The 19,107-nt window shown below is 42.4% G+C and overlaps 4 non-coding genes across 4 annotated transcripts; all 4 read left to right on the top strand.

Moving 5' to 3' along the window:
• The first annotated feature begins 6,986 nt into the window (after positions 1 to 6,986).
• On the top strand, positions 6,987 to 7,068 carry TRNAS-UGA (transfer RNA serine (anticodon UGA)). The gene has a single exon. It is a non-coding gene; the product is annotated as a tRNA-Ser (tRNA).
• A 3,907-nt stretch (positions 7,069 to 10,975) lies between these two features.
• On the top strand, positions 10,976 to 11,057 carry TRNAS-UGA (transfer RNA serine (anticodon UGA)). Its single transcript has one exon. It is a non-coding gene; the product is annotated as a tRNA-Ser (tRNA).
• Positions 11,058 to 14,964: 3,907 nt separating this feature from the next.
• TRNAS-UGA (transfer RNA serine (anticodon UGA)) lies at positions 14,965 to 15,046 on the top strand. The gene has a single exon. It is a non-coding gene; the product is annotated as a tRNA-Ser (tRNA).
• Positions 15,047 to 18,952: 3,906 nt separating this feature from the next.
• On the top strand, positions 18,953 to 19,034 carry TRNAS-UGA (transfer RNA serine (anticodon UGA)). Its single transcript has one exon. It is a non-coding gene; the product is annotated as a tRNA-Ser (tRNA).
• Positions 19,035 to 19,107: the final 73 nt, after the last annotated feature.

Below are 19,107 nucleotides of genomic sequence, written 5' to 3'. Positions count from 1 at the left end.
GCACTTGAAACTTACTTTACCAATAAAAGATGCAAAGAGAGAAATAGAACAAAAGTGCTGGCTGGATTTGGCAAACACACTTCATAAAACTGCATTTTCTTTTTTATTCTCCCCCGTGTTACATGCTTAACCTCTCCCTATGTAATTTCTCTTAATCTGCTGTCCCAGGAAGAGAATTTCATCTACAGGCTCTTTCTGTGTTTTTTTCCTTAGTCTTTCTTTCCCTTTTCTTAGCTGTGTAACTGTTCCTTTACGCTCTCTATTTACGCGCCATTAATCTCATTTGAGCTCCTTGCTCCCGCTCCTGTTTTCTCCAACTCTCATACTGCCAGTTCTCTCTTTCTCTGTGGTTGGTGGCTAAAATCCAGAGCTTTCGAAGCCACGTGGTTTCTGCCTCTTGTTGTCAGACTTGAATTGGAAAAGGAACCATATTAACAAGCCTTTACCACTCACACACGGCGGAAGTTTATACTTTAATTCAGTGAGCTAAGAAAAGCGTGTTGTGGGTCCCCTACGAGCCATGGTGCTTGCTTCATCATGATTTGGAACCAGTCATTAGCCGCAGCTCTGCTAATGAGCCACTGAGGTCAGTTTCAATAATTACTCAAAAACATGACCTTGCAGCCCGCCCTCAACTGTGTATTTATATTACTTTACTGCTGTTCGTGTGATTAGCTGGGAGGAGCTCACGGCGGCATCCTCCCTATAAAAGTGTAGATGGATCACTCCTTAACTCTTTCTTGCTTCACATACAAATGGCTTGAAAGGTGCAGGGAAGATGCAGGTCTAATAGACAGAATCGAAGGTCTGTGCCAAGTGGGTTTCTCTGCATTGGTGTCCCATCACAGGCCCGCAAGTGTAATGTGTTATCTTTGACTCCTGGCAGTTCACAAGCAGGCGGCCAGGAAACGGTTTCAGCCTATCAACCACTGAGGAGACGCAGCCTCTGTATGAGGAATGAGGAAGGAATGAATACATCCAGCCTATCACAGGAGCAGCCCTGAGTGTTCCAAATTATAAATTCTCCATGTTAGTGTATGGCATTGACCCCATGTAGCTCGCCGTGATCGTATAGTGGTTAGTACTCTGCGTTGTGGCCGCAGCAACCTTGGTTCGAATCCAAATTACGGCATTGTGGTTGGCAATGTTACGGCAGTTGGGTTCTGCTTTTACAGAATTACCAAATGTACCAGAGGTTTAAATATTTAAACCATCTAACAACAAAATATTTAATTTAACATGATTATAAGCTGTAGCTATAATGTATTTACTTACATAAATTATCGTTCTTGAACTTATTGTGGGTGGAGGGGGAGCGGAGCTCACCCCCCAGGTGCAGTTGAGTAACCTGTGTTGTGGCTCTCTACAGGGAAGGCACAAATGTTGCTGTCACCCAGCGCAATCCAGATGTGTATTGGGGCCTGGTTTCAGGTAAATAGAGCAGTAAGTGCAGAGAAATGTTCACTCTCTAAAAGTGGCATTTCTAAAATAGTAAAGTTAAATCCAACCTCACCAGTAAGTAGGATTTTCAATAAATAAATAAAGCTACTCCTCTCCGATATGGAATTACCAAATAAAAAGTATAGGGGAATACCCAATGCTAACCTATGAGAGAGGTAGACCTCACAGTAGTGAAAAATGAAATAGACTGTTTGGTACTTACAGGACATGCAAACCACCAAAGTACATATCTTATCTTTTACTTGCATAGCATCATGCACCTAGGACTACCTAGGGCCTACCTTAGGGGTAAATTATATGTAATAAAAGGGGAGTTTAGGGCTTGGCAAGTAGACTGGGACTCCCCTGGGAGACCCTTGAGTCTATGCCCAGAACCATAACTCTGCCAGTCGAGTACTTACCTAAAAGCCGATAACTCACTTCTCTTCCATAGGCTAACATTGACTGGTTCCACTTGGAATTTCTTCTAAGTGTGGAGTTTTGGAACTTTAAAATATTCATCTAAAATCAGCCGAACAACGAATTCTGATTTACTCACCTGTTATCAGGAGAGACCTCAGTGCTGCATCTTGTAGCTAAGTACTGACCCTGAAATGTAATTTTAACCGTACTTACCAGTAACTCGAATTTTCTTCCATAGGATATCATTGCTTGCTTTTTGCTGACAAAGTTTCTAAGTGTCGATTTTTGAAACTTACAAATATTCTTTAAAAATCGTACCAATTGTGAAAACGTAATTGCTTACCTGTTTTAGATAGATGTCCCAGTACTGAGCCTAGGAGCCCAGCACTGAATTACCAAAGTAACGAGAATGTACTTTACCCGTAACTTGAATTTTCTTCCATAGGAAACCATTGACTGTTTTTCTGTAAAATTTCTTCTAAGTGTCGATTTTGCAAACTTATAAATATTCCTTAAAAATCGCTTGTATAACTTAAACGCAGTTTCTCAACTGCTTACAGGTGGTACAGTAGTTCTGGATCTAGGATCCAACACTGACATAGAAAAAGTAACCATAACCCCACCTACCTGCTAAGTGAATTTCCTTCCATAGGATAACATTGGTAATTTGATCAGAAAAAATTTCTAAGTGTCAACTTTTAAAATAGCAAAATATTGCTTGAAAATCACAACAGTTACTAAAACGAATTTACTCACTTGTTTCCAAGAACTGTCCCAGGACTGAATCTAGGATCCAGTCCTGGATTTAGAAAAGTAATCCTGAAAGTAATTAATTGCATATAACTTAAAATTCCCATTGAGCTCAATGTATTATTGTATTGTTATGTTATGTTATGTTATGTTATTTATTTATTTCTATAGCGCACGGCTACTCAAAAAGAGTGTCCAGGCGCTTTAATGGAGAAAGAGACAATACTGCAACATAAAAAACATAACACCAGATAAAACTAACAGAAGAATGGGCCAGAGATTCACGGAGGACCGGCTACTGAGTGAACAGCCAAGTTTTAAGGCCTTTCCTAAAAGCTAGTAGGCTGGTGGCTCCCCGCAGGCCCAGTGGTAAAGAGTTCTACAGCTGAGAAGCCAGCAGTCCAAAAGAGCGGCCTCCGAGGCGCGCTTTCTTTACCCGGGGGACAACAGCAAGGTGCAGGGCTTCCGACCTCAGAGACCTGGTTGGATGGTAAAAGACCAGTCTCTTTTGGAGGTACTTGGCTCCCTCCTTGTGAAGAGCTTTGTAGGCCAAGGTCAGCGCCTTAAAGGCGATCCTCTTGCGGATAGGAAGCCAGTGTAAAGTTACCAGCAAGCCCGAGGCCCTGGAGCGCCTGCTAAGGCCAAAGATTGCCCTTGCAGCGGCATTCTGTACCACTTGAAGCCGCTGCAACAAGTACTCTGGGAGGCCCAGGTAGAGAACGTTGGAGTAATCCAACCTGGACCCAATCAGAGCCTGGACAGTCAGCGTCCTGTGTTCCACGGATAACAGAGGAAGAAACCTCCGCAGCATCCTGAGGATGCCAAAGCAAATGCCCGACACCCCCTGGATCTGGGATTTCAAGGTAAGCCTGTTATCCATCTTCACCCCCAGATTCTTAGCAACCTGAGAGGAGCAGGACGGAGGAAACAATCCCGTGGCCACCAGGTCTGCCAATCTGGTTCTGTGTCGCACCCAAAGAAAAGTACTTCGGACTTGTCGGAATTGCACTTAAGGCTGTTTAGATGGAACCAGTGAAAAACAGCCCCAAGGCAATCCCGAATACTCTCCCCATCAAAGTCGCCTCCTCTCTTACAAGAGAAGAGGAGCTGGGTGTCGTCCGCATAGGATACGATCTGGGCACCATGCGACTCCACCAACGCCGCCAATGGGGTCATAATGATGTTAAAGAGGGTCGGGCTCAAAATAGAGCCCTGAGGGACCCCGACTCCCAGAGGCGGCATCACGGCGGAATCCGGCGGGGCCCAGATCGACTGCCGGCGGCCGGCTAGGAAAGAGGAAAACCAGTCAAACACCGTCCCCCGTAGGCCTATCTCGAAAAGTCTAGCGAGAAGACCATCATTGGGAACGGTGTCGAACGCCGCCGACAGATCTAGCATCACCAGCATGACTTTGCCCCCAGAGTCCAGAACCCCTTTAATGGTTTCCGAGACCTCCAGGAGCGCAGTCTCAGTACTGAGATGGGGACGAAAGCCCGATTGGGTGGCGTGCAAGATCTCATTAGATTCAAGAAAGTTGGAGAGCACGCCTTGGACGTGCTTTTCCAGAATCTTCGTGAGGGCCGGCAGCAGAGAGATGGGCCTATAATTAACCGGGGCCTTCGGATCTAGACCAGTTTTTTTGAGCAATGGAATCACCATCGCCTGCTTCCAGGCCTGCGGAACCACACCGAGCCTCAGCGAAAGATTTAAGAGCGGATTAGCCAACGGGTTGATCACCTCCGCAACTTTCGCCAGAAATTTAGCAGGGCATGGGTCGAGAGGAGAACCCGATTTTAAATTGCCCATAAGAGCCAGGGAGTCCGGAGCAGAGATAGAGGGAAACACACTCAACGTCGCCCCTGGCCCGGCCTGTGGCAGTGTGGTGGTGTCAGGTTCAGTCTGGCCCGCAGACACTGGTGCCAGGAATGACTCCTGAATGCGTTGGATCTTGCTCGTGAAGAAGTCAGCAAGGTCCGTGGCCCAGGTACCAGATCGTTTTTGGTCCGAGGTGTTAGACCAAGGTGAGGTGAATTCTCTCACAATGGAGAAAATCTCCTTGCAAGAGTTGGAAGCCGCATCAATTCTCCTGGCTAGATAAGCTTTTTTTTCCAAACGGATGTCCCGGTGATAAGCCTTAACCACCGATTTGTATGTCAACTTGGCAACAGTGTCATATTGTGCCCGCCAGGCTCTTTCGGCTACCTTGCACTGCTGCCGCGTAGCCGACAGTGCAGCAGTAAACCAAGGCTCAGAGACCCGTTTCGGTGTCGGGCGGGATGTTACTTCCGGGGCAAGATTGTTAAGCCTATCCAGTAGCCAGTCTTGCATGGTCTGCGGATCCCTGTCTAGATCACCTGAGAGAAGGCAGGGATGGGCCTCAGCTGCCTGGGCCAGCATCTCCGGGGTAACACGATGGAAAGCCCTGTGGACACGACCCTGTTGATGTGCCGGGATAGGCACAGATTTAGCTATGCCCTTGATCACAAATTTTGCGAGGAAGTGGTCAGACCATAAGACAGGAGTAATCTCAATACCCTCGAGAGGGACAGACGAAAAGACCTGGTCAAGGGTATGCCCCTTCTCATGCGTAGGCTCCTGAAAGTAGGGGATGAGCCCCAGCGGGGTCAGCGCCTCCGAAAGTTTGGCGGCCGCCGGGTCGGATGAATCATCCATCCGGAAGTTGAAATCGCCAGCCACGATGAAATGTTCGGCTTTCAGGGCCAGCTCCACCAGCACCATATCCAGATCTTCAAAGAAGGTGCCGGGAGAGCCAGGCAGTCTGTATACAAGCAGTCCCTTAAAGGATTGGTGGGGCGACAGAGTGATAGAGAAGGCTAGGGTTTCCGAGCCACGGATGTCAATAGCTGGCAGGATCTCACAGGGAGTTCCTTTCCGGACCACTAGCGCTACTCCACCTCCCCTTCCGTTGGCTCTATCCTTTCTGAAGATGTTGTAATCGGGCGGGATTGCCAGGGCGACGTCAGGATTAGAAGAGGCGCCCCACCATGTCTCAGTAAGCATGAGGCATAGTGGTTTATCTACATCGAGAAGCTCATAGATGTCCTGCGCATGTTTGCAAGCTGACCTGGTGTTCAATAGCATGCACCCGAAGCCAATACTAGAGCTGTTGGTGCTCGGCCGTAAGAAGAGCGAGCGGGTCGGGCGCCAGCCACAACCCGGGCAACGGGATTTCCCATGGTAACGGCCAGGGAATACAGTACGACAGCCATAGCCATGAGGAAAGAATGAGCGAAGTTCGCCAGGGGAGTAGCGCAAAACGAGGGTCCCAGGGGGATACATCCCTGATGGTAGAGTCCCACCCGCCGCTCCGCCCGCTTCCGGGACGCTGACGGGCGCAGACGGGCAGGACTCTGGCTTGACTCCGGCGAGAGTCCGGCGCTCCCGCTGCGCGTCACCGCAGCGCAGGTATTTGAAATTGTGTTTCCTATTGCAATAAACTGTAACTATTACCTGCAAAAGTCAATTGCCTATTGCAAAGTTTTTAACTAAAGCATCTTATTCTGAGAAAGTATATTTTGATACCTATTGTTGGTTCTAAAATAAAACAACGATATATTTTTTATACAAACCATTGGCCTAGAGTTCAGTTCTTGAGTGTGTGAGACCATTTGCTGACTGAGTGTGTACAACAAATGCTTTACACTGTCCTCGGATACTGCCTTACTGCTCGAGCAGGCTACCACTTTAGAGAGTAAGGTTATATCAAACTTTAGCCTCTGTCAAACCTCTGGGCACTGAGGACTCTGTGCACACTGTACCTTTTTGGGAACAGTATATACAGAGCCACTTTCTCACAGTAGTGATAAAGTGATTAGAGTCCTAAGGCCAACATAAAGATAGAGCAAAACGTGAGGTGAAAAGCAAAAAGGTCGCTGGTAGGCCACCTTAAGGATGCCATGTCTAACAAAAATTAACTGAGGATTACGTGAGTAAAACATCAGGTTTCTCTACGGCATTTGGTGAGACAAGTGGGCCTTCTTTTATCTTCCATTCAAGCAATCTTTGACGGACCCATTTATTATAGAGCTCTTCAAGGATTAAAGATAAGGTACTTACAAAGGAGTCACAAATACTCAGAGATGGTAGACTTCTGTAATATGGGTCGTAGACTAAAAGCAGCGCAAAAACAGAGTGCAACAGGGTCCAAAAAATTGAGTGCCACATGAGAGTTTGCATGCAAGCGTATCCTTTTACAGATCCAGAGATATACTCATGCAATTTTTGTTTTTAGGACAGAACGTGCATGATGAAAAAAACATTGTTTTTAAAAAGCGCATTGCAGAATATCAGTACTCTGATGTGGGACAACTTGAATACTTTCAAACAAAATATTTGCATGCAGCTTACAGTAAGTTGTTGTGGCCGAGTGGTTAAGGCGATGGACTTGAAATCCATTGGGGTCTCCCCGCGCAGGTTCGAATCCTGCCAACAACGAGAATCTTGTTATTATCGGCTACAATTTCAGAAGTTAACCTTTAGTATTTCTTCAATTTCAGTTTTATAAATAGGTGGCTTATTTTTGTGTCACTATTGCCTCTCCACATATTTATTATCGCTACCTCTATCATGTCTTTGCTACATCTCTCTTCCTACTTTAGCACTGGTGTAAACGCTTCAAATTATTATACCATTGCTCTCTCAATCATACCTGGGCATGCACTTGAAACTTACTTTACCAATAAAAGATGCAAAGAGAGAAATAGAACAAAAGTGCTGGCTGGATTTGGCAAACACACTTCATAAAACTGCATTTTCTTTTTTATTCTCCCCCGTGTTACATGCTTAACCTCTCCCTATGTAATTTCTCTTAATCTGCTGTCCCAGGAAGAGAATTTCATCTACAGGCTCTTTCTGTATTTTTTTCCTTAGTCTTTCTTTCCCTTTTCTTAGCTGTTTAACTGTTCCTTTACGCTCTCTATTTACGCGCCATTAATCTCATTTGAGCTCCTTGCTCCCGCTCCTGTTTTCTCCAACTCTCATACTGCCAGTTCTCTCTTTCTCTGTGGTTGGTGGCTAAAATCCAGAGCTTTCGAAGCCACGTGGTTTCTGCCTCTTGTTGTCAGACTTGAATTGGAAAAGGAACCATATTAACAAGCCTTTACCACTCACACACGGCGGAAGTTTATACTTTAATTCAGTGAGCTAAGAAAAGCGTGTTGTGGGTCCCCTACGAGCCATGGTGCTTGCTTCATCATGATTTGGAACCAGTCATTAGCCGCAGCTCTGCTAATGAGCCACTGAGGTCAGTTTCAATAATTACTCAAAAACATGACCTTGCAGCCCGCCCTCAACTGTGTATTTATATTACTTTACTGCTGTTCGTGTGATTAGCTGGGAGGAGCTCACGGCGGCATCCTCCCTATAAAAGTGTAGATGGATCACTCCTTAACTCTTTCTTGCTTCACATACAAATGGCTTGAAAGGTGCAGGGAAGATGCAGGTCTAATAGACAGAATCGAAGGTCTGTGCCAAGTGGGTTTCTCTGCATTGGTGTCCCATCACAGGCCCGCAAGTGTAATGTGTTATCTTTGACTCCTGGCAGTTCACAAGCAGGCGGCCAGGAAACGGTTTCAGCCTATCAACCACTGAGGAGACGCAGCCTCTGTATGAGGAATGAGGAAGGAATGAATACATCCAGCCTATCACAGGAGCAGCCCTGAGTGTTCCAAATTATAAATTCTCCATGTTAGTGTATGGCATTGACCCCATGTAGCTCGCCGTGATCGTATAGTGGTTAGTACTCTGCGTTGTGGCCGCAGCAACCTTGGTTCGAATCCAAATTACGGCATTGTGGTTGGCAATGTTACGGCAGTTGGGTTCTGCTTTTACAGAATTACCAAATGTACCAGAGGTTTAAATATTTAAACCATCTAACAACAAAATATTTAATTTAACATGATTATAAGCTGTAGCTATAATGTATTTACTTACATAAATTATCGTTCTTGAACCTATTGTGGGTGGAGGGGGAGCGGAGCTCACCCCCCAGGTGCAGTTGAGTAACCTGTGTTGTGGCTCTCTACAGGGAAGGCACAAATGTTGCTGTCACCCAGCGCAATCCAGATGTGTATTGGGGCCTGGTTTCAGGTAAATAGAGCAGTAAGTGCAGAGAAATGTTCACTCTCTAAAAGTGGCATTTCTAAAATAGTAAAGTTAAATCCAACCTCACCAGTAAGTAGGATTTTCAATAAATAAATAAAGCTACTCCTCTCCGATATGGAATTACCAAATAAAAAGTATAGGGGAATACCCAATGCTAACCTATGAGAGAGGTAGACCTCACAGTAGTGAAAAATGAAATAGACTGTTTGGTACTTACAGGACATGCAAACCACCAAAGTACATATCTTATCTTTTACTTGCATAGCATCATGCACCTAGGACTACCTAGGGCCTACCTTAGGGGTAAATTATATGTAATAAAAGGGGAGTTTAGGGCTTGGCAAGTAGACTGGGACTCCCCTGGGAGACCCTTGAGTCTATGCCCAGAACCATAACTCTGCCAGTCGAGTACTTACCTAAAAGCCGATAACTCACTTCTCTTCCATAGGCTAACATTGACTGGTTCCACTTGGAATTTCTTCTAAGTGTGGAGTTTTGGAACTTTAAAATATTCATCTAAAATCAGCCGAACAACGAATTCTGATTTACTCACCTGTTATCAGGAGAGACCTCAGTGCTGCATCTTGTAGCTAAGTACTGACCCTGAAATGTAATTTTAACCGTACTTACCAGTAACTCGAATTTTCTTCCATAGGATATCATTGCTTGCTTTTTGCTGACAAAGTTTCTAAGTGTCGATTTTTGAAACTTACAAATATTCTTTAAAAATCGTACCAATTGTGAAAACGTAATTGCTTACCTGTTTTAGATAGATGTCCCAGTACTGAGCCTAGGAGCCCAGCACTGAATTACCAAAGTAACGAGAATGTACTTTACCCGTAACTTGAATTTTCTTCCATAGGAAACCATTGACTGTTTTTCTGTAAAATTTCTTCTAAGTGTCGATTTTGCAAACTTATAAATATTCCTTAAAAATCGCTTGTATAACTTAAACGCAGTTTCTCAACTGCTTACAGGTGGTACAGTAGTGCTGGATCTAGGATCCAACACTGACATAGAAAAAGTAACCATAACCCCACCTACCTGCTAAGTGAATTTCCTTCCATAGGATAACATTGGTAATTTGATCAGAAAAAATTTCTAAGTGTCAACTTTTAAAATAGCAAAATATTGCTTGAAAATCACAACAGTTACTAAAACGAATTTACTCACTTGTTTCCAAGAACTGTCCCAGGACTGAATCTAGGATCCAGTCCTGGATTTAGAAAAGTAATCCTGAAAGTAATTAATTGCATATAACTTAAAATTCCCATTGAGCTCAATGTATTATTGTATTTGAAATTGTGTTTCCTATTGCAATAAACTGTAACTATTACCTGCAAAAGTCAATTGCCTATTGCAAAGTTTTTAACTAAAGCATCTTATTCTGAGAAAGTATATTTTGATACCTATTGTTGGTTCTAAAATAAAACAACGATATATTTTTTATACAAACCATTGGCCTAGAGTTCAGTTCTTGAGTGTGTGAGACCATTTGCTGACTGAGTGTGTACAACAAATGCTTTACACTGTCCTCGGATACTGCCTTACTGCTCGAGCAAGCTACCACTTTAGAGAGTAAGGTTATATCAAACTTTAGCCTCTGTCAAACCTCTGGGCACTGAGGACTCTGTGCACACTGTACCTTTTTGGGAACAGTATATACAGAGCCACTTTCTCACAGTAGTGATAAAGTGATTAGAGTCCTAAGGCCAACATAAAGATAGAGCAAAACGTGAGGTGAAAAGCAAAAAGGTCGCTGGTAGGCCACCTTAAGGATGCCATGTCTAACAAAAATTAACTGAGGATTACGTGAGTAAAACATCAGGTTTCTCTACGGCATTTGGTGAGACAAGTGGGCCTTCTTTTATCTTCCATTCAAGCAATCTTTGACGGACCCATTTATTATAGAGCTCTTCAAGGATTAAAGATAAGGTACTTACAAAGGAGTCACAAATACTCAGAGATGGTAGACTTCTGTAATATGGGTCGTAGACTAAAAGCAGCGCAAAAACAGAGTGCAACAGGGTCCAAAAAATTGAGTGCCACATGAGAGTTTGCATGCAAGCGTATCCTTTTACAGATCCAGAGATATACTCATGCAATTTTTGTTTTTAGGACAGAACGTGCATGATGAAAAAAACATTGTTTTTAAAAAGCGCATTGCAGAATATCAGTACTCTGATGTGGGACAACTTGAATACTTTCAAACAAAATATTTGCATGCAGCTTACAGTAAGTTGTTGTGGCCGAGTCGTTAAGGCGATGGACTTGAAATCCATTGGGGTCTCCCCGCGCAGGTTCGAATCCTGCCAACAACGAGAATCTTGTTATTATCGGCTACAATTTCAGAAGTTAACCTTTAGTATTTCTTCAATTTCAGTTTTATAAATAGGTGGCTTATTTTTGTGTCACTATTGCCTCTCCACATATTTATTATCGCTACCTCTATCATGTCTTTGCTACATCTCTCTTCCTACTTTAGCACTGGTGTAAACGCTTCAAATTATTATACCATTGCTCTCTCAATCATACCTGGGCATGCACTTGAAACTTACTTTACCAATAAAAGATGCAAAGAGAGAAATAGAACAAAAGTGCTGGCTGGATTTGGCAAACACACTTCATAAAACTGCATTTTCTTTTTTATTCTCCCCCGTGTTACATGCTTAACCTCTCCCTATGTAATTTCTCTTAATCTGCTGTCCCAGGAAGAGAATTTCATCTACAGGCTCTTTCTGTGTTTTTTTCCTTAGTCTTTCTTTCCCTTTTCTTAGCTGTGTAACTGTTCCTTTACGCTCTCTATTTACGCGCCATTAATCTCATTTGAGCTCCTTGCTCCCGCTCCTGTTTTCTCCAACTCTCATACTGCCAGTTCTCTCTTTCTCTGTGGTTGGTGGCTAAAATCCAGAGCTTTCGAAGCCACGTGGTTTCTGCCTCTTGTTGTCAGACTTGAATTGGAAAAGGAACCATATTAACAAGCCTTTACCACTCTCACACGGCGGAAGTTTATACTTTAATTCAGTGAGCTAAGAAAAGCTTGTTGTGGGTCCCCTACGAGCCATGGTGCTTGCTTCATCATGATTTGGAACCAGTCATTAGCCGCAGCTCTGCTAATGAGCCACTGAGGTCAGTTTCAATAATTACTCAAAAACATGACCTTGCAGCCCGCCCTCAACTGTGTATTTATATTACTTTACTGCTGTTCGTGTGATTAGCTGGGAGGAGCTCACGGCGGCATCCTCCCTATAAAAGTGTAGATGGATCACTCCTTAACTCTTTCTTGCTTCACATACAAATGGCTTGAAAGGTGCAGGGAAGATGCAGGTCTAATAGACAGAATCGAAGGTCTGTGCCAAGTGGGTTTCTCTGCATTGGTGTCCCATCACAGGCCCGCAAGTGTAATGTGTTATCTTTGACTCCTGGCAGTTCACAAGCAGGCGGCCAGGAAACGGTTTCAGCCTATCAACCACTGAGGAGACGCAGCCTCTGTATGAGGAATGAGGAAGGAATGAATACATCCAGCCTATCACAGGAGCAGCCCTGAGTGTTCCAAATTATAAATTCTCCATGTTAGTGTATGGCATTGACCCCATGTAGCTCGCCGTGATCGTATAGTGGTTAGTACTCTGCGTTGTGGCCGCAGCAACCTTGGTTCGAATCCAAATTACGGCATTGTGGTTGGCAATGTTACGGCAGTTGGGTTCTGCTTTTACAGAATTACCAAATGTACCAGAGGTTTAAATATTTAAACCATCTAACAACAAAATATTTAATTTAACATGATTATAAGCTGTAGCTATAATGTATTTACTTACATAAATTATCGTTCTTGAACCTATTGTGGGTGGAGGGGGAGCGGAGCTCACCCCCCAGGTGCAGTTGAGTAACCTGTGTTGTTGCTCTCTACAGGGAAGGCACAAATGTTGCTGTCACCCAGCGCAATCCAGATGTGTATTGGGGCCTGGTTTCAGGTAAATAGAGCAGTAAGTGCAGAGAAATGTTCACTCTCTAAAAGTGGCATTTCTAAAATAGTAAAGTTAAATCCAACCTCACCAGTAAGTAGGATTTTCAATAAATAAATAAAGCTACTCCTCTCCGATATGGAATTACCAAATAAAAAGTATAGGGGAATACCCAATGCTAACCTATGAGAGAGGTAGACCTCACAGTAGTGAAAAATGAAATAGACTGTTTGGTACTTACAGGACATGCAAACCACCAAAGTACATATCTTATCTTTTACTTGCATAGCATCATGCACCTAGGACTACCTAGGGCCTACCTTAGGGGTAAATTATATGTAATAAAAGGGGAGTTTAGGGCTTGGCAAGTAGACTGGGACTCCCCTGGGAGACCCTTGAGTCTATGCCCAGAACCATAACTCTGCCAGTCGAGTACTTACCTAAAAGCCGATATCTCACTTCTCTTCCATAGGCTAACATTGACTGGTTCCACTTGGAATTTCTTCTAAGTGTGGAGTTTTGGAACTTTAAAATATTCATCTAAAATCAGCCGAACAACGAATTCTGATTTACTCACCTGTCATCAGGAGAGACCTCAGTGCTGCATCTTGTAGCTCAGTACTGACCCTGAAAAGTAATTTTAACCGTACTTACCAGTAACTCGAATTTTCTTCCATAGGATATCATTGCTTGCTTTTTGCTGACAAAGTTTCTAAGTGTCGATTTTTGAAACTTACAAATATTCTTTAAAAATCGTACCAATTGTGAAAACGTAATTGCTTACCTGTTTTAGATAGATGTCCCAGTACTGAGCCTAGGAGCCCAGCACTGAATTACCAAAGTAACGAGAATGTACTTTACCCGTAACTTGAATTTTCTTCCATAGGAAACCATTGACTGTTTTTCTGTAAAATTTCTTCTAAGTGTCGATTTTGCAAACTTATAAATATTCCTTAAAAATCGCTTGTATAACTTAAACGCAGTTTCTCAACTGCTTACAGGTGGTACAGTAGTGCTGGATCTAGGATCCAACACTGACATAGAAAAAGTAACCATAACCCCACCTACCTGCTAAGTGAATTTCCTTCCATAGGATAACATTGGTAATTTGATCAGAAAAAAATTCTAAGTGTCAACTTTTAAAATAGCAAAATATTGCTTGAAAATCACAACAGTTACTAAAACGAATTTACTCACTTGTTTCCAAGAACTGTCCCAGGACTGAATCTAGGATCCAGTCCTGGATTTAGAAAAGTAATCCTGAAAGTAATTAATTGCATATAACTTAAAATTCCCATTGAGCTCAATGTATTATTGTATTTGAAATTGTGTTTCCTATTGCAATAAACTGTAACTATTACCTGCAAAAGTCAATTGCCTATTGCAAAGTTTTTAACTAAAGCATCTTATTCTGAGAAAGTATATTTTGATACCTATTGTTGGTTCTAAAATAAAACAACGATATATTTTTTATACAAACCATTGGCCTAGAGTTCAGTTCTTGAGTGTGTGAGACCATTTGCTGACTGAGTGTGTACAACAAATGCTTTACACTGTCCTCGGATACTGCCTTACTGCTCGAGCAAGCTACCACTTTAGAGAGTAAGGTTATATCAAACTTTAGCCTCTGTCAAACCTCTGGGCCCTGAGGACTCTGTGCACACTGTACCTTTTTGGGAACAGTATATACAGAGCCACTTTCTCACAGTAGTGATAAAGTGATTAGAGTCCTAAGGCCAACATAAAGATAGAGCAAAACGTGAGGTGAAAAGCAAAAAGGTCGCTGGTAGGCCACCTTAAGGATGCCATGTCTAACAAAAATTAACTGAGGATTACGTGAGTAAAACATCAGGTTTCTCTACGGCATTTGGTGAGACAAGTGGGCCTTCTTTTATCTTCCATTCAAGCAATCTTTGACGGACCCATTTATTATAGAGCTCTTCAAGGATTAAAGATAAGGTACTTACAAAGGAGTCACAAATACTCAGAGATGGTAGACTTCTGTAATATGGGTCGTAGACTAAAAGCAGCGCAAAAACAGAGTGCAACAGGGTCCAAAAAATTGAGTGCCACATGAGAGTTTGCATGCAAGCGTATCCTTTTACAGATCCAGAGATATACTCATGCAATTTTTGTTTTTAGGACAGAACGTGCATGATGAAAAAAACATTGTTTTTAAAAAGCGCATTGCAGAATATCAGTACTCTGATGTGGGACAACTTGAATACTTTCAAACAAAATATTTGCATGCAGCTTACAGTAAGTTGTTGTGGCCGAGTCGTTAAGGCGATGGACTTGAAATCCATTGGGGTCTCCCCGCGCAGGTTCGAATCCTGCCAACAACGAGAATCTTGTTATTATCGGCTACAATTTCAGAAGTTAACCTTTAGTATTTCTTCAATTTCAGTTTTATAAATAGGTGGCTTATTTTTGTGTCACTATTGCCTCTCCACATATTTATTATCGCTACCTCTATCATGTCTTTGCTACATCTCTCTTCCTACTTTAGCACTGGTGTAAACGCTTCAAATTATTATACCATTGCTCTCTCAATCATACCTGGGCATGCACTTGAAACTTACTTTACCAATAAAAGATGCAAAGAGAGAAATAGAACAAAAGTGCTGGCTGGATTTGGCAAACACACTTCATAAAACTGCATTTTCTTTTTTATTCTCCCCCGTGTTACATGCTTAACCTCTCCCTATGTAATTTCTCTTAATCTGCTGTCCCAGGAAGAGAATTTCATCTACAGGCTCTTTCTGTGTTTTTTTCCTTAGTCTTTCTTTCCCTTTTCTTAGCTGTGTAACTGTTCCTTTACGCTCTCTATTTACGCGCCATTAATCTCATTTGAGCTCCTTGCTCCCGCTCCTGTTTTCTCCAACTCTCATACTGCCAGTTCTCTCTTTCTCTGTGGTTGGTGGCTAAAATCCAGAGCTTTCGAAGCCACGTGGTTTCTGCCTCTTGTTGTCAGACTTGAATTGGAAAAGGAACCATATTAACAAGCATTTACCACTCACACACGGCGGAAGTTTATACTTTAATTCAGTGAGCTAAGAAAAGCGTGTTGTGGGTCCCCTACGAGCCATGGTGCTTGCTTCATCATGATTTGGAACCAGTCATTAGCCGCAGCTCTGCTAATGAGCCACTGAGGTCAGTTTCAATAATTACTCAAAAACATGACCTTGCAGCCCGCCCTCAACTGTGTATTTATATTACTTTACTGCTGTTCGTGTGATTAGCTGGGAGGAGCTCACGGCGGCATCCTCCCTATAAAAGTGTAGATGGATCACTCCTTAACTCTTTCTTGCTTCACATACAAATGGCTTGAAAGGTGCAGGGAAGATGCAGGTCTAATAGACAGAATCGAAGGTCTGTGCCAAGTGGGTTTCTCTGCATTGGTGTCCCATCACAGGCCCGCAAGTGTAATGTGTTATCTTTGACTCCTGGCAGTTCACAAGCAGGCGGCCAGGAAACGGTTTCAGCCTATCAACCACTGAGGAGACGCAGCCTCTGTATGAGGAATGAGGAAGGAATGAATACATCCAGCCTATCACAGGAGCAGCCCTGAGTGTTCCAAATTATAAATTCTCCATGTTAGTGTATGGCATTGACCCCATGTAGCTCGCCGTGATCGTATAGTGGTTAGTACTCTGCGTTGTGGCCGCAGCAACCTTGGTTCGAATCCAAATTACGGCATTGTGGTTGGCAATGTTACGGCAGTTGGGTTCTGCTTTTACAGAATTACCAAATGTACCAGAGGTTTAAATATTTAAACCATCTAACAACAAAATATTTAATTTAACATGATTATAAGCTGTAGCTATAATGTATTTACTTACATAAATTATCGTTCTTGAACCTATTGTGGGTGGAGGGGGAGCGGAGCTCACCCCCCAGGTGCAGTTGAGTAACCTGTGTTGTGGCTCTCTACAGGGAAGGCACAAATGTTGCTGTCACCCAGCGCAATCCAGATGTGTATTGGGGCCTGGTTTCAGGTAAATAGAGCAGTAAGTGCAGAGAAATGTTCACTCTCTAAAAGTGGCATTTCTAAAATAGTAAAGTTAAATCCAACCTCACCAGTAAGTAGGATTTTCAATAAATAAATAAAGCTACTCCTCTCCGATATGGAATTACCAAATAAAAAGTATAGGGGAATACCCAATGCTAACCTATGAGAGAGGTAGACCTCACAGTAGTGAAAAATGAAATAGACTGTTTGGTACTTACAGGACATGCAAACCACCAAAGTACATATCTTATCTTTTACTTGCATAGCATCATGCACCTAGGACTACCTAGGGCCTACCTTAGGGGTAAATTATATGTAATAAAAGGGGAGTTTAGGGCTTGGCAAGTAGACTGGGACTCCCCTGGGAGACCCTTGAGTCTATGCCCAGAACCATAACTCTGCCAGTCGAGTACTTACCTAAAAGCCGATAACTCACTTCTCTTCCATAGGCTAACATTGACTGGTTCCACTTGGAATTTCTTCTAAGTGTGGAGTTTTGGAACTTTAAAATATTCATCTAAAATCAGCCGAACAACGAATTCTGATTTACTCACCTGTTATCAGGAGAGACCTCAGTGCTGCATCTTGTAGCTCAGTACTGACCCTGAAAAGTAATTTTAACCGTACTTACCAGTAACTCGAATTTTCTTCCATAGGATATCATTGCTTGCTTTTTGCTGACAAAGTTTCTAGGTGTCGATTTTTGAAACTTACAAATATTCTTTAAAAATCGTACCAATTGTGAAAACGTAATTGCTTACCTGTTTTAGATAGATGTCCCAGTACTGAGCCTAGGAGCCCAGCACTGAATTACCAAAGTAACGAGAATGTACTTTACCCGTAACTTGAATTTTCTTCCATAGGAAACCATTGACTGTTTTTCTGTAAAATTTCTTCTAAGTGTCGATTTTGCAAACTTATAAATATTCCTTAAAAATCGCTTGTATAACTTAAACGCAGTTTCTCAACTGCTTACAGGTGGTACAGTAGTGCTGGATCTAGGATCCAACACTGACATAGAAAAAGTAACCATAACCCCACCTACCTGCTAAGTGAATTTCCTTCCATAGGATAACATTGGTAATTTGATCAGAAAAAATTTCTAAGTGTCAACTTTTAAAATAGCAAAATATTGCTTGAAAATCACAACAGTTACTAAAACGAATTTACTCACTTGTTTCCAAGAACTGTCCCAGGACTGAATCTAGGATCCAGTCCTGGATTTAGAAAAGTAATCCTGAAAGTAATTAATTGCATATAACTTAAAATTCCCATTGAGCTCAATGTATTATTGTATTTGAAATTGTGTTTCCTATTGCAATAAACTGTAACTATTACCTGCAAAAGTCAATTGCTATTGCAAAGTTTTTAACTAAAGCATCTTATTCTGAGAAAGTATATTTTGATACCTATTGTTGGTTCTAAAATAAAACAACGATATATTTTTTATACAAACCATTGGCCTAGAGTTCAGTTCTTGAGTGTGTGAGACCATTTGCTGACTGAGTGTGTACAACAAATGCTTTACACTGTCCTCGGATACTGCCTTACTGCTCGAGCAAGCTACCACTTTAGAGAGTAAGGTTATATCAAACTTTAGCCTCTGTCAAACCTCTGGGCACTGAGGACTCTGTGCACACTGTACCTTTTTGGGAACAGTATATACAGAGCCACTTTCTCACTGTAGTGATAAAGTGATTAGAGTCCTAAGGCCAACATAAAGATAGAGCAAAACGTGAGGTGAAAAGCAAAAAGGTCGCTGGTAGGCCACCTTAAGGATGCCATGTCTAACAAAAATTAACTGAGGATTACGTGAGTAAAACATCAGGTTTCTCTACGGCATTTGGTGAGACAAGTGGGCCTTCTTTTATCTTCCATTCAAGCAATCTTTGACGGACCCATTTATTATAGAGCTCTTCAAGGATTAAAGATAAGGTACTTACAAAGGAGTCACAAATACTCAGAGATGGTAGACTTCTGTAATATGGGTCGTAGACTAAAAGCAGCGCAAAAACAGAGTCCAACAGGGTCCAAAAAATTGAGTGCCACATGAGAGTTTGCATGCAAGCGTATCCTTTTACAGATCCAGAGATATACTCATGCAATTTTTGTTTTTAGGACAGAACGTGCATGATGAAAAAAACATTGTTTTTAAAAAGCGCATTGCAGAATATCAGTACTCTGATGTGGGACAACTTGAATACTTTCAAACAAAATATTTGCATGCAGCTTACAGTAAGTTGTTGTGGCCGAGTGGTTAAGGCGATGGACTTGAAATCCATTGGGGTCTCCCCGCGCAGGTTCGAATCCTGCCAACAACGAGAATCTTGTTATTATCGGCTACAATTTCAGAAGTTAACCTTTAGTATTTCTTCAATTTCAGTTTTATAAATA

The sequence above is a fragment of the Triturus cristatus genome, chromosome 12 (assembly GCF_964204655.1).
Source record: "Triturus cristatus chromosome 12, aTriCri1.1, whole genome shotgun sequence".
Lineage (NCBI taxonomy): Eukaryota > Metazoa > Chordata > Amphibia > Caudata > Salamandridae > Triturus > Triturus cristatus.
This window is presented reverse-complemented; position numbering and strand designations above follow the sequence as displayed.